The 15,330-nt window shown below is 50.1% G+C and overlaps 1 long non-coding RNA gene across 1 annotated transcript in view; it reads left to right on the forward strand.

The window, feature by feature from the left end:
- Positions 1–12,073, forward strand: part of LOC140430911 (uncharacterized) — a 257,042-nt gene extending 244,969 nt beyond the window's left edge. The window contains exon 5 of the long non-coding RNA XR_011949578.1: positions 11,657–12,073. This is a non-coding gene — a long non-coding RNA (uncharacterized lncRNA). The remainder of the gene's footprint in view (positions 1–11,656) is intronic.
- Positions 12,074–15,330: the final 3,257 nt, after the last annotated feature.

Consider the following 15,330-nt stretch of genomic DNA (forward strand, 5'->3'; position numbering starts at 1 on the left):
CAATGGTCCTATAAAATCAATCTGGAGGTTAGTCCAGGGGCCATTAACGGGTCGAGTGCGGCTGAGTTGAGCCTTTTTGCCATATCTGTCCGGGTTATTCTGGGCACAGATAAGACAATTCTTGATGTAATGGTTTACATCTTCCTTTAAATTCGGCCACCAACAAAGCTGCTTGAGATGGGCTGCAGTGGGATCGATTCCCTGATGTCCATGGAACAAACAAATCAGTTGATACCTGTCCTGTTCAGGAACCACATAAAGGGTGTCTTTTAACACCGCACCGTCATGTGTGGTCAGTGCATTTTGGAACCTGTCATAGGGAGCTGGATATTTTCCTTTTACAGTCTCCCTGAGATTGCTGTCCTGCTTCTGGGCCTCTACTAGATCCTCGATCTTTGTCTGTGAGACCTGAACTGCATTTACTGGTGCGCTTTCGGGGGGTGTCCAAAAGTATCCGTGCCTGGAACCTGCCTTAGCCAGTGCGTCGGCTTTCATATTTCCAGGGGGGGAGGAACGATGGTGACTGCGGACATTGATTATCCCAAAAGTCCTGTTCTGGGCTCTCTGTAAAATATGACGGAGGAATGGGGCTGAGGGGAGAGGTTTTCCGTCTGCGGAAACAAATCCTCTTGCTTTCCACAGGGGCAGAAATTCCGTGAGGCTGTTGCAGACATAGAGGCTGTCCGAGTATATGTCTGCTGGGCTGGGGAAGGAATCTGGGTGTTCCACTATATACGCGATGGCCGCGAGCTCTGCTGCCTGCGCGCCTAAGTGGCCTGGAAGTTTTAACGATATTTCCTCAAGATCGCGTCCCTGCGTGTCCTCGACATATATACCGCAACCTATTATGCGCTTCCCATCCAAGACTGTGGAAGATCCATCCACATAGATCTTTATGGGATCACACGTGTCCGTCTGCTGGGGGCTCTGGGTTGAACTACCTATCTTTCTGGGGGGTGTTTTAGCGATAAACCTGTGTTGTGGTGTGGAGAGATAATTTCACATTCATGGGGGGTTCCGGGGTACTGTAAGTTGTCGGCTAAATAGGTGTGCGTCCCATTTCGTAAAGGGACATCCTTTTAACAGTGATGTCCCGTCCCTGCAAGAGAAGGGTCTGATCTGGCTTACTGTACCGTCCTTGAGTCGTCCGTCCAGTAAAAGTTGGGTGGGGGTGTGTTCGGTGAGAATTGTGATGGGGTTCAGTCCGGTAATATATGAAAAATACTGCACTGCCCAAAATACTGCGAGCAGGTGCCTCTCACAGGTTGAAAATTCCTGCTCTACAGCATCTAGAAGTCGGGAGGCGTAAGCTATGGGTCTTAACTGGTCGTGCCGTTCCTGGAGGAGCATGGCCGAAAGGGTGCGGTCTGTGGTCGCTACCTCTATGGTGTAAGGGGAAAGTGGGTCTGGAACTTGTAATAGCCAACCAGTCCTAAAAACGACCAGAGGGCTGAAACGTTCTGGGGAAGGGGCAATTTAGCGATCGAGTCAATTCTTTTATGCTCGATCTCGCGTTTACCATGTGTGATAATTGTTCCCAAATATATCACTTTATCTTCCAAAATCTGGGCCTTTTTGGGGTTGACTTTACAACCGATTGAGTGTAATAGTTCAAGGAGTTCGGACAGAAGCTCAATGTGCTCTTCCTTGGCGTCTGTCTGCAGTAGTAGGTCGTCTACATACTGTACCAGACATTTGGGGCGAGAGAATTTGGCTAAACCATTTGCCAGCTGTCGGTGGAAAATGGAGGGGGAGTTGTGGAATCCTTGTGGCAGGCATGTCCATGTGTACTGCTGTGCTTTAAAGGTGAAGGCAAATTTGTACTGGCACGCCTTTGCCAATGGAATGGACCAGAATCCATTACTGACATCCAAAACCATAAAGAATCAGGAATTGAGTCCCTGCTTGAGCATGGTCTCGGGACTTGTTGCTACTGTGGGGGCTGCTACGGGGGCGATTTTGTTGAGTTCCCGGTAATCGATGGTCAGTTGCCATGGTCCATCGGGCTTTCTCACTGGCCAAATTGGGGCATTGTTAGTGGAGGCTACTGCTCTAAGTACGCCCTGCTCTAATAAACACTAATAAACCTTGGAGATTTCTGCCTCTGCTTCTTGGGAAAATCCATACTGTTTTTGGGGTCTAGGGTCAGGTCCTGTTATCTGTACGGAGCCAATCATCCGTCCACAGTCTTGCTTCTGGGTCGCGAATGCTGCCCTGTTCTTTTGCAGAACTGCCCTAACCTGCTTGTCCGTACTAAGCGTGGTCGGGTTGAACCAAAATTCACCTACTGCGCTAATTTTGTTCGTGTACTGTTCTATGTTGAGCGTTGCGGGTGCTCTTGCGGATTTTGCCATCTTCCAGACACACTGGTTGACTGGATCGAATTAAACATTATGGGAATTCATGAAATCGATTCCCAGAATGTGTTCTGCTGTGTGGGGCAGGTCAACTAAAACTACGGGGTGCTTGGTGGTAATGTTACCGATTTGAATGGGTACAGGGGCTGTGATGTGTCCTTGCTGTGAGTGGCCTGTAAAGCCGCTGAGGGTGATAGTGGCTGTAGTGGGCCACGAGTCTTTTTGAAACAGGGTGGAGGAATTTATCGTGGTGCGGGACCCTCCTGTGTCCCAGAGAAATTCGATAGGCTGTCCCCGAATTTTTGCTGCAACTACCGGTCGTCCGGACCTATCCCAAAGGGTGTCGCAGACCCAACTGGGGGAGCCCGTACACCGTCAGTCCGCTCCGGTCAGGTCCGTCTGATCTGAACGGGCGCTAACATTGTGAATGGGCTCTGTCTTCTTCTTACTCAGAGTGCCCGTCTGCTGGGCTCTCTGTGTTTTTTTAGGGGCATTGCACTCTCTTGCGAAGTGTCCCAACTGTCTGCAGTTGTAACATTCCTGTGACTTGGGTGGGGGGCTGTTCTTTCCCTCATTCACCCATACGGGGTTCTGGTGTGTTGTCTTTACTGCCTGCATATCTGCGCCGGCCTGCTTTTCCTCGGTATTCTTAACAGTGGGTTTACTTTGAACAGATTGCTCCCAAGCGCGGGACAATCTTTTCACTACCCACTTCTCGTTATGGGCCTCCTCTGAGGGATCATAACTCGTGCAAGCTTTCTGTCCTGTTTCTGTGGCATGGGAGATAAGGATGCGGGTCCATTTGGCCATGTTGTCTGGGGACAAATGGGCACGGTCTCAGTCTCCAAAGACTGCTGCAAAGTGAATCCACAGGCATCCAGCAAACGCTGTGGGGTGCTCGGATTTCTTTTGCCTACATTTGTTGAGGCCATCTACGGAGTCACCCCGGTTATACCCGATCGCATCCACAATCGCGGTATGCATTTCTGCAAGGGTGCCTCCTCCTACATTCTGTGGGTCGGGAACGGCTGCTGCTAGTGAATGGTCTAAACTTAAAACTGTGAGCTTTCATGCTCTCGCTCATCCAGGCCGTACATGGTCGCCTGATGCTTAACTGTGGCAAAGAAACGGTGGGGGTCTGAGGTGGGGAAGAACGGTGTGATCTTATCGCACGCGTCCCGTAATTGTGACCCCTGTTAAGGGGGTGGAATATAGAAATTCCGCATCGTCCGATGTGGCTGTGCGGTGGGTGGTGACTGGGTTCATTGGAGCTTGAACTATCTGCTGTGTGGGGGGTTGGGGTGCTTTTCTCTTTTGTGGCTTTCCCTGCGCATATGTTCCCTGAACATATCTCTGCGCTGTTTCTTGTAACTCTTCCCAATCAGGGCCATCTTCCTGATCTAATTTGTCTCCAAAAGTTTCCTGAAAACCTTTCTGAACAGAAAGCAGCGATTGCAGCTCTGCAATCTGCTTCCGGCGCTTTGCGTGATCTAGCGTGCTTTGTCTTTGTTCTGTGGTGGCAGCATGGAGTGCTCTTAATGCTGCCTTGAGATCACTACACTGTTTCTGTAATGTCTCTACCTGTTTTTCTGTCTCCTCTCGTACCAGGACTGCACGTTGCGTGTCCTGATAGGCCTTTTAGTATTGAGACTGGAAGCTGCTTAAGTGTGCCAGACAAGACTGGTGTGCCCTTTTGGCATCCTCCACCTCTACATCTTTTGCTGCCAACTTCCTTCTCAATTCCAAATTCTCCTTTTCTACCTCGCTTACGTCGACCTTACTCATTCGATGTATGCCCTCTACTTTTTTCCGGAGAGTCCTAACGACCTCCTCTGTGCCTCGCAATTGTGCCAAGCAGGACACGATTGCCATTGGCTTGCGAGCTTTCCCTAAGCTCTTTTTGTGGATCTCGCTCAGGTTCTCCCACCAAGTATGTCCTATACTCCTGGGACCTGATTCCTCGTTGTCACAGAATTCATTCCAAAGGGGCCATCCTTTCCCTTTGAGATATTTCCTGATCGCTTCCTCCCAAATGGGACATTGTCCCACTCTACTGCTGCTGGTCGCTGCGACCGCAAATTCCTCGGGGTTCATTAGGCATTGCCTGCATTGCCATCTTTCCTATCCGAATGCTGCTCTTCAAATTTGGGACAGGGGTATTAATCCAAATGCTGCTCTTCAAATTTGGGACAGGGGTATTAAGGCGGTGCTGTAAATATGGGTACGGCTTTCGCTACTTTCCGATATATAAACTTCCGACAGTTTTGTCGCAACAGAAAATCTATCAGTTTTACCTTATCGCCCTGTTAGTTACGCATGCATACACACACTTCCGAATTATGAGTATTGATCAGAACTGCTTGAACACTTGTGGTTTTCTGCTTCCAATTGAATCTCTAATTCAAATTCTGGGTTCTCCCGGAGTGGTTTTCCACTTCTCGATCGGGTCCCGTCAGGATGTCGCCAAAAAATGTTGCTAACTTTGCCTTAGTTTAATTGCTCTGTTTTATCACCTTTGCTCTCGAGTCGCCAGGTATCTTTATGATACTGCCACGTTGTTCAAGTCCGAGTAATGATCAATAATCCAATACACCGCTTGGTAAGATTTAAATCAAAGCACATTTATTATACACAGTAATCACTACTCATGTACAAATTCTATGTCTAAGCTACTTCTGCAGCTAACAGGCCAATACCTAACTTGGAACTGGCCCACCAAGTCAGGGAAACGAATGGCCTTTCGTTCGGGTTCTGAGCCTGTGGGATTCGAAGTTGGTACAGATTGGTAGCTAAGAGCGCCTGTCTCGTAGCGAGCATTGAAGTAAGACTTACAGTTTTGAGTGGCTGTTGAAGAGTGAAGAGCGAGTGAAGAGAGGAAGCGGTTGAAGAGAGCGCCTTGAACTTGGGGCTCAATTTTTATAGTCCCCAGGGGCTTCCCGCCTTTCGGGGCGGACCTTGTACCTGGTCCCAAGTGATTGGACTTTGTCCCAATCGCTTGGTTCGATTTTCTCCAATGCTGGAGCGGTTCCCTGATCGATGGGCGGTCCTGAGGTGGTCGTTCACCTCCCTTTGTGTAGGCTTCTGCTGGCGCCAAAGAGTCTGTTTTTGCTTTCTGTGTCTAAATGTTGCTCATTGTTCCCGGGGATTGCTCATCAGTATGCAGATAGCTGGTGTTTTGTTATGCTGATGGTTGCTGGTATCGATCTTGTCTGGCCTTTCCAGAGGTAAATACACAGCCAACCTGCAGCTGCTCGTTTTGTCCTCTTGGCTGACTTTCCCATCAGCCTTTGCCGTTTGCCACTTTAAATCGGGAGTTGGCCATTTTAAGTGGCTCCAGGGCTGAGGTGGAGATGGTTGACAGCTCAGAATTTCTAGGGGTACACATCACCAAAAATCTGTCCTGCTCCACCCACGTCGACGCTACGACCAAGAAAGCACAACAGCGCCTATACTTTCTCAGGAAACTAATTAAATTCGGCATGTCCACATTAACTCTTACCAACTTTTACAGATGCACCATAGAAAGCATCCTATCTGCTGCATCACAGCCTGGTATGGCAACTGCTCGGCCCAGGACCGCAAGAAACTTCAGAGAGTCGTGAACACCGCCCAGTCCATCACACACACCCGCCTCCCATCCATTGACTATGTCGACAGCTGCTGCTGCATGTGCGTGTGATGTACGGGCCCTCTTGAGCAATACATGCACATATCTTCTGTCCCTTCAAAAGAAGCATCTCTCCTTGCTTGAGTGAGGGTTAGGTGAGCATGGAAAAACTACCTTTAACTGAATGAGCCTCGCGCAAGACGATGTCGCATTCACCCTCCTCATTGCCTCGCTCCACACCCCTTCCTCTAGTATCGGCCCAACTCCTCCAACCATTTTGTCTTTGTCCCTTCAACCGACCCCAAATCCTCCCCCGCTATACCCTGGTACGTCCCGGACTTACTACCCACCCTAGATGGGACTTACTACCCCCCGCTTGTATCTCCCTCTGAAGCGCCCTCCTTCGAATCCTCAGGATCTTGCCCACCCAGATAAATCCTACAAGTCGGTTTACCTCTTGAAAAATCGATTTGAGCAGCAATACTGGAAGACACTAGAATAGGAACCTAGGCAGGATATTCATTTGAACTCAACCCACCAGCAATAGTGGGGACTGTCCCACCAAGGGTGGAGGTGTGGGCTTAAGTAGGGTGCTCTTTCCAAGGACCGGCAGCATATAATGGTACCCCGTATGTTTGGATGGCCGAGCGGTCTAAGCCACTCCGTTTAGGTCATAGTCTGCTCTGGAGGCGTGGGTTCATATCCCTGACACTTTTATGGGTGGCACGGTAGCACAGTGGTTAGCACTGTTGCCTTACAGCTTAGGGTCCCAGGTTCGATTCCTGCTTGGGTCACTGTCTGTGCGGAGTCTGCACGTTCTCCCAGTGTCTGCGTGGGTTTCCTCCCACAAGTCCTGAAAGACATGCTGTTAGGTCATTTGGACGTTCTGAATTCTCCCTCTGTGTACCCGAGCAGGCGCTGGAATGTGACGACAAGGGGATTTTCACAGTAACTTCATTGCAGTGTTAATGTGAGCCTAGTTGTGACAATAATAAAGATTATTATTATACCCTGTGCTCCACACCCATCCCCCATCTCGAACTATCCCATTCCGTTCCTTCGAGGCCCTCAATGCCATGGCCAATGGCTCAATTGCCATTACAAACAGCAAAGGAAACAACGGGCATCTCTGCCTCGTGCCCTGATGTAACTGAAAGGACTCAGCGGTCATATTATTAGTGCAAATGGTGCCACATACAATAGCCGCACCCATGACACAACTCCCGGATCCAGCCCAAATTTCTCCAATACTGTAAAGAGGTACCCTCACTTCACCCGGTCAAACACCTTCTCTGCGTCCAGAGATGCAATAATCTCCAGTACCGGACTGGTCACAGGGAAAACCCCACATTAAGCAATCGCCACACATTCACCAACAGCCTCCGCCCTTTCACGAACCCCGTCTGATATTCCCCTGTCAACTCGGTGGGCCGTCTCCAGTCTTCTTTTTTAATGTATTTTGTTACCAACATGTATCAAAACAGGTTACAACTCATAAACCATCCCAGGAAACATAATTCCCAGCAATCAACTATGCAGTCTGTACAAATCTTTCCCTTTTTTCACCCTCGTAGGCTTCCCCCTCTCCACCCGCCGCAACGAGCAGCTCCTCGAGCACGGTCATAATCACCCTCACCTTTTCTCAAATCCCTCTGCAGAGCCCCTTAACTCATATTTTATCTTCACCAACCGTAGGAAGTCGTACAGGTCACCCAGCCAAGCCGCTACCCCCAGAGGCGATGCCGACCGCCCCTCCAGCAAAATCCGCCACTGTGCAATAAGAGAGACAAAGGCCACAACATCGGCCTTCCCCTTTTCCATGAGTTCTGTTTTCTCTGAAACCCCAAATATCGCCACCAACCACTTCCTCCACTATTCTGGCTACCCAATTTTTTGCAACCCCGAAACATGTGCGCACGATTCCTTGGCCCCGGCCCACACCTCTCACTCATCTGCTATTCCGTGAAAGAACCCACTCATTCTTGCCCGAGTCATGTACACCCTGTGCACCACCTTAAACTGTATCAGGCTCATCCTTGCACAAGAGGAGGTCTCGTTTACCCTCCGCAGACTCCCCAATTGATCTTCCCTTCCCATTTCTCCTTGATCTTCACCACCTGCTTGCCCCCCCCCCCCCGGCTACTTGTATATGTCCCCAATTCTTCCCTCCCTTTCCACATCCGGAAGCAGCAGTCATTGCAGCAGGATGTATGCCGGCAACCGAGGGAACCCCCTCACCCCCTCCAGACCTTTTGCGCAAAGACCCATACCTGCAGATACCTGACCTCACTCCCTCTCAACAGCTCCCTTCACTCCTCCAGACTGCTGAACCCTTCCGGCCATCTCCAGTCTTAAAGCCAACACCTTGGCCAGCAATTTGGCGTCTACATTCAACAGGGAAATTAAGATTTATTGTCATGTGTACTGAGGTACAGAGAAAAGCATTGTTCTGTGTGCAGTCCAGGCAGATCGCTCCATCTCTGAAAAACAAAAGGGGTGGAATGCTCCGCACTCCAGCTGCAATTTTCCTGCATGGCGCGCCGTTCCCGCAGCCGGCCAATTAGGTTTCCAATTGTGGGCCACCCCATACCATCAGAAAATGTGTGGGCGTGGGTGTGCGCCCGGTGGGAAGGAGGACCCAACCGACGGAGAATCCCGCAGAGGACACACTATAAATACACAATGTAAATACTTAGACATAGACATCGGGTGAAGCATGCGCAGCGCAGTGCTACAACTGAAGAGAGATACAAAGGGAGATCATTTCAGTCTATAAGTGAACAATTCAGGAGTCTGATGACAGCAGGGATGAAGTTGAGTGGGATTCTCCATCAGCCGACACTGGAATCGGGAAATGCGATTGGGCGGAGAATAGGTTCCAATGCCGAAATCGTGACAGGCGCCGACTTCACGCCAAATTGCAATTCTCCATCGCCTCGTCAGCGACGGCCATGTGTTCCGGAATGCACATACAGTCGACACCGTTTGCATATCATTAGCGGGCCTGACCCAGTATTCTCCAGGGCCTCCCCGATGCTCCTTTTCCGATGGGCCAAGTTCCCGATAGCGCAGTTCACTTGTGCTTTTAAAAATTGTGAAACCGGTGTCATGGCTGCTAAGGGAGAGAGGGGGGGGTATGGAAAATGCCCAACATAGCCATAGTTTGCTGACAGTCATGCCACTGGCCCAGGGGCTTCTACCAGGGCTGGGTGAGGGGACGTGGCGGTTGGTGGTGTCCAGGAGGTGGGCTGTGGGGTCGAGGTGGACGGACAAAGAATATCATTGCCGCAGCTGGAAAGGCAGCTGTGCATGCTGCTGACAATTCACTTAGGGCCACGGGTTATATAGATTTCCCACCAGCACATCTCCCTAGGTGCCCTCTGGCCCCAGCCGACCCATGTATGGGCACACTCCAGCGCAACCAGTGCCATCTTGTTGGCTGGGATGAGTGTGTGTGGGGAGTGTATATGCGGCTGCAGCTTGTCAGCCTCCCGAGAGTCAATCACGGACCCAGCAAATCCTGCCCCGTTTCTCATTGGAATCGATTGTGCTCAACGTGGTGCTGGTGCCAGACCCTCTACAGTTGCTGAATCGATCCAGGTTCGGCGCCAGTTTTGCTGTCATGGAAGTACACAAATTCTGCGTCAGCATCAACACTTAGTCTCAGAAAGAAGAATCCCGCACCGCTGTTTTTGAATCTGTTAGTGCATGTTCTCAGACGTTTGTATCTTCTGCCCGATGGAAGAGGTTGGAAGAGAGAATAGCCTGGGTGGGAGGGGCCTTTGATTATGCTGCCCACTTTCCCAAGGCAGCGGGAGGTGTAGATGGAGTCAATGGATGGAGTCGGGTTTGCATGATGGACAACTCTCTATTGTTACTTACGGTCTGGGCCAAGTAGCTGCCATACCAGGCTGTGATGGACTCAGATAGGATGCGTTCTATGGTGCATCTATAAAAGTTGGTAAGAGTCAAGTGGAAATGCCAAATTTCCTGAGGAAGAATAGGCGCTGTTGTGATTTCCTGGTTGTAGCGTCAATATGGGTGGATCAGGACAGAATGTTGGTGATGTGCACACTTAGGAATTTGAGGCTGTCAACCATCTCCATCACGGTATCATTGATGCAGACAAGGGTGTGTACAATACTTCGCTTCCTGAAGTCGATCACCAGCTCCTTTGTTTTGCTGACATTGAGGGTCCCAAAGAAGGTCCTACAAAAAGCAAAATCCGGGGGGGGGGGGGGGGGGGGTGGGGCTAGCCCTCCCAAACCTACAATTCTACCACTGGGCGGCGACGGCCGAGCGAATAAGGGGATGGATCAAGGAGCCAGAAGCCGAGTGGGTGCGCGCGGAAGAGGCCTCCTGCAAAGGGACCTCCCTCCAGGCCCTCGCCACGGTGGCACTCCCATCTCCACCCAAAAATCACTTCAGCAGCCCGGTGGTGATAGCCACCCTCCAGTCCTGGAACCAACTACGGCAGCAATTTGGCCTGACCAAAATGTCGGACAAAATGTCCGCAACAAACATAGGTTCGCACCAGCGCTGACTGACGCCACCTTTAAAAAGTGGGGACAGGACGGAGGGACCCTGACAGTCAGGGACCTATACATGGACGGCAGGGTCGCAACAATGTACAAACTGACAGAGAAATTTCAGCTAGCCAGGGGGAATGAGCTAAGGTACCTGCAACTCAAAAACTTCCTACGAAAGGAGACAAGGACGGATCCACAACTGCCACGACAAACATTACTGGAAGAATTACTGGACGCAAGCATCCTAGATAAAGGGAACTGTAGCGACATGTATGACCGACTGGTAGAAAGGGCCGACACCGTACTGGACGCAACAAAAAAGAAATGGGAGGAGGATCTGGGGATTGAAGTAGGGTGGGGACTCTGGAGCGAAGCACTGCATAGGGTCAACTCCACCTCCACGTGTGCAAGGCTCAGCCTGACGCAACTAAAAGTGGTACATAGAGCCCACTTAACAAGAACTCGTATGAGTAGGTTCTTCCTGGAGATGGAAGGTAGATGTGAACGGTGCCACGGAGGCCTGGCCAACCACACCCACATATTCTGGTCTTGCCCCAGACTTGCGGGGTACTGGACAGCATTCTTCGAGGCAATGTCCAAGGTGGTGGGTGTGAGGGTGGAACCAGGCCCGAAAGTGGCGGTCTTCGGGGTATCAGACCAGCCAGATCTATTCCTGGAGAGGCGGATGGACGCCCTTGCCTTTGCCTCCCTGATCGCCCGCCATAGAATCCTGTTCGGTTGGAGATCAGCAGCACCCATAGCTGCAGACTGGCTGTCCGACCTCTCAGAATCTCTCCAGATCGAGAAAATCAAATTCGCCATCCGAGGGTCAGACGACAACTTCCACAGAACGTGGGAGCCACTCACCCAATTGTTCCGGGACCTGTTTGTGGCCAGCGAACAAGCAGAAGAATAGCCAGGTAGCCAAGAACCAGGGGAAAGTAGCCGAGGCTGGGGGGAGGGAGGGATAGACCCCGGGGGGGGGGGGGGGGGGTGGCAGCTAAACCTAAGAGAAAAGAAAGGCGGACCACAGGAGACGGGGAGGTGGTGGAAGAGGGAGGAGACAGCGAAAAAAAGAGGGGACCCAGTGAGGTGGGGGGGAGGCAAGGGAATGACAACCGGAAGGAGGGCACGGGAAACAATAACAAACTTGGCATCTACAGGAGCAGAGAACAAGGAAAATCCGGGCGAAAGACGGGACGAACGGCTGAAGCGGAGGTGATCGTGAGATGACAATCCGGGATGACAAACCATCCGGGAGAAGCAAGCGACAACACCAACACCTGATCCATTCGCGTATTGCCCTCTGTAATTGTTCTGCATTTGTTTCCCCAGCACCCAAATTAAATGTACCCCCCCCCCACAAATAGATGCCTACTTATGTGCTAAAAACAATACTGCCAATTGTACAGAGCTGCTGTTGTTGAGCTAGCACATAATACCCTTCCAGTTATTTTATTCTAACTTTTTTTTTGTTGTTGTTTGTTTTGTTTTTTGTTCCCTTCTCTTCTATGTATATATCTACATATAAATATATACGTATTCTATTTTATGTACATAACGGTAATTATACTTTATTCAAAAACCCAATAAAAAACATTTATAAAGAAAAAAGCAACGGGGAGAGTGGACATTCCTGCCTCGTCCCCCAGTACAGCCTAAAATACTCCAACCTCACCAAATTCGTCCGCACGTTTACCACCGGTGCCTGATAAAGCAACATCCTACCCCCCACTGATTCCCCTCCCCCTTCTCAAATATTAATGCAAACAATCAATAGGAACAGAAAGTAGAAACTATCAAAGAACAAAAAAAACAGAACTGAAGCCCAAAAAAAAAAAAGAGGGAAAAAAAAATGGCTCCCAACAAGGTTTTTACAGCAGCATCACAACTCCTCCGCCAGAGATCAAGGTCCAACTTCTCCTGCCAGTCCATTGTCTCTCATAAACTCCGCTGCCTCCTCCGAAGATCCAAAGTACAGCTCCCGGCCCCCATAGGCGCACTGGGTACAATAGTCCGAAATTCTCCCCTTCTTTTAGAGGGTAACCTTGATCTTATTGAAACTTGCCCTCCTCTTGGCCAGCTCTGCACCCAGGTCCTGGTACACACGAATCTCACTGCCCTCCCAGGCGCAGTGCCTCTTCATGATTCGCTCCTTATCAAGGAACCAGTGCATCCGCACCTCCATCGCCCTCGGCGGCTCATTCCCCTGGGGCTTCCTCATCAACAATAGTGCGCTCAATCCACCTCCAACGGCCAGTCAAACTCACCTTCATCCAGCAGCTTCTCGAGTATCTTCCCCACATATGCGCCAACATCGGCTCCTTCACACCCGTCTGGCACACCCACAATCCGAATATTATTCTTGCGTATTCGATTCTCCAGGTCCCCCACCTTCTCCCGCAACCGCTTCTACTGGTCCCGCATAAGCTCCATCTCCGCTGCCGTCGAGGTGAACTGCTCTTCATGCTCTCCCGCCAGCTTCTCCAACTTCTGAATTGCCACACCCTGAGCTTCCAACCTCATCTCCACGTGGTCAAACATCGCCTTGATCAAGTCCACCGCCTGGGCCAGGTCCTCCAGACACTCCTTTTGTTGCTGGGTGAACTTCTCATTCAAGAAGCTCCCCAGTTGGTCCGTCGACCATTGAGCCGGCAGGGTCACTCCCTACCCCTCCGCCATCTCCACGTGCGTTGCCAGCTTCACACCCGCTTCGACTGACTTATTCCATCTTTTTTGGGCCTCAGCTCCAGAAACCAAAGGGTCAATCTCCTACATCTTTTTCTGTCTCACTTCCACCTTCAAACACTGGAAAAGGCCCAAAAAAGACCACCATCAGCGGGAGCTACCAAATGTGCGACCACTCACGCCATGGCCGCCACATGTACCATCCCCACCATGTACCATCCCCACCATGTACAAGTTTATGGAGTCGGGAACATAGTTAGCAGATGAAGTTCAATGCAGAGAAGTGTGAGGTGATGAATTTGGTAGTAAGAACATGGACAGACAGTATAAAATAAAGAGTATAATTCTGTTGTTGAAATTATAATAAAGACAAATTCCTCGAGGTTCGATTTAAGGTAACTTATTTACACAAATATATTTGCGGAGAGAGAGTGTTCTAGCTGTAAAGCCAGGGCACTGCACTCTGAGATTCGATTTGAAGGAAGCATATATTTTAGAGACTGAAATAACAGCTTGAAGTAAGCCGGCATGTTTATATTAAATAGACATTGGAAAGTACGTACAATGAAATACTTAGTACGTATGTTCTTGCCCTTTGCTAAAAACAACTCGAGTACACATTTTGTTATCTTTCGGAGGATAATGTGTTTTCATAATAAGGCCGAGACCAGAATATTAAGCAGTATTTAATTTATGTTACCTGACCTAATTACTTTCATTCAAAAGCAGTGTTGAACTATAGTCAAGCATTTCCCAGCATGCTTCTAAGTTGGCAACTCATTAATTTCCCTTCATCAATTCCCTCCCTGTTGATCTTTTGATCTACACCTTTTAGTAAATTATCGTGTAGGGTGGGTTATAATGTAAGGGGAACGGATGTATGACAGCTCCCTGTGTGTTAGAACCTGGTAGCAAGGAGGCAAGGTTGTTCCCATGTTCGTACAATAAAAATATGTTGTGCAACATAGTAACCAGACGAACAATCAAGATTTCAGCGGGAGCGGTGCGCAAGTGATTTCTGGGAGACCTTCACAGGAGCAGGCTAGTCAATTTCAGCGGGAGCAGTGCGCAAGTGATTTCTGGGAGGTAAGTTTCTCCTTTAAAAACACTTACCTTCGCAGGAGCAGGCCAGTCGATTTCAGCGGGAGCAGTGCGCAAGTGATATCTGGGAGACCTTCACAGGAGCAGGACAGTCGATTTCAGCGGGAGCAGTGCGCAAGTGATTTCTGGGAGACCTTCACAGGAGCAGGCTAGTCAATTTCAGCGGGAGCAGTGCGCAAGTGATTTCTGGGAGATAAGTTTCTCCTTTAAAAACACTTACCTTCGCAGGAGCAGGCCAGTCGATTTCAGCGGGAGCGGTGCGCAAGTGATTTCTGGGAGACCTTCACAGGAGCAGGCTAGTCAATTTCAGCGGGAGCAGTGCGCAAGTGATTTCTGGGAGGTAAGTTTCTCCTTTAAAAACACTTACCTTCGCAGGAGCAGGCCAGTCGATTTCAGCGGGAGCGGTGCGCAAGTGATTTCTGGGAGACCTTCACAGGAGCAGGCTAGTCAATTTCAGCGGGAGCAGTGCGCAAGTGATTTCTGGGAGGTAAGTTTCTCCTTTAAAAACACTTACCTTCGCAGGAGCAGGCCAGTCGATTTCAGCGGGAGCGGTGCGCAAGTGATTTCTGGGAGACCTTCACAGGAGCAGGCCAGTCGATTTCAGCGGGAGCAGTGCGCAAGTGATTTCTGGGAGACCTTCACAGGAGCAGGCTAGTCAATTTCAGCGGGAGCAGTGCGCAAGTGATTTCTGGGAGGTAAGTTTCTCCTTTAAAAACACTTAGCTTCGCAGGAGCAGGCCAGTCGATTTCAGCGGGAGCGGTGCGCAAGTGATTTCTGGGAGGTAAGTTTCTCCTTTAAAAACACTTCGCTTCGCAGGAGCAGGCCAGTCGATTTCAGCGGGAGCGGTGCGCAAGTGATTTCTGGGAGCCCTTCGCAGGAGCAAGCTAGTCAATTTCAGTGGGAGCAGTGCGCAAGTGATTTCATAGATTATCATAGAATTTACAGTGCAGAAGGAGGCCATTCGGCCCATCGAGTCTGCACCGGCTCTTGGAAAGAGCACCCTACCCAAGGTCAACACCTCCACCCTGTCCCCATAACCCATAAACCC

The sequence above is a fragment of the Scyliorhinus torazame genome, chromosome 10, assembly GCF_047496885.1.
Source record: "Scyliorhinus torazame isolate Kashiwa2021f chromosome 10, sScyTor2.1, whole genome shotgun sequence".
Classification (NCBI taxonomy): Eukaryota; Metazoa; Chordata; class Chondrichthyes; order Carcharhiniformes; family Scyliorhinidae; genus Scyliorhinus; species Scyliorhinus torazame.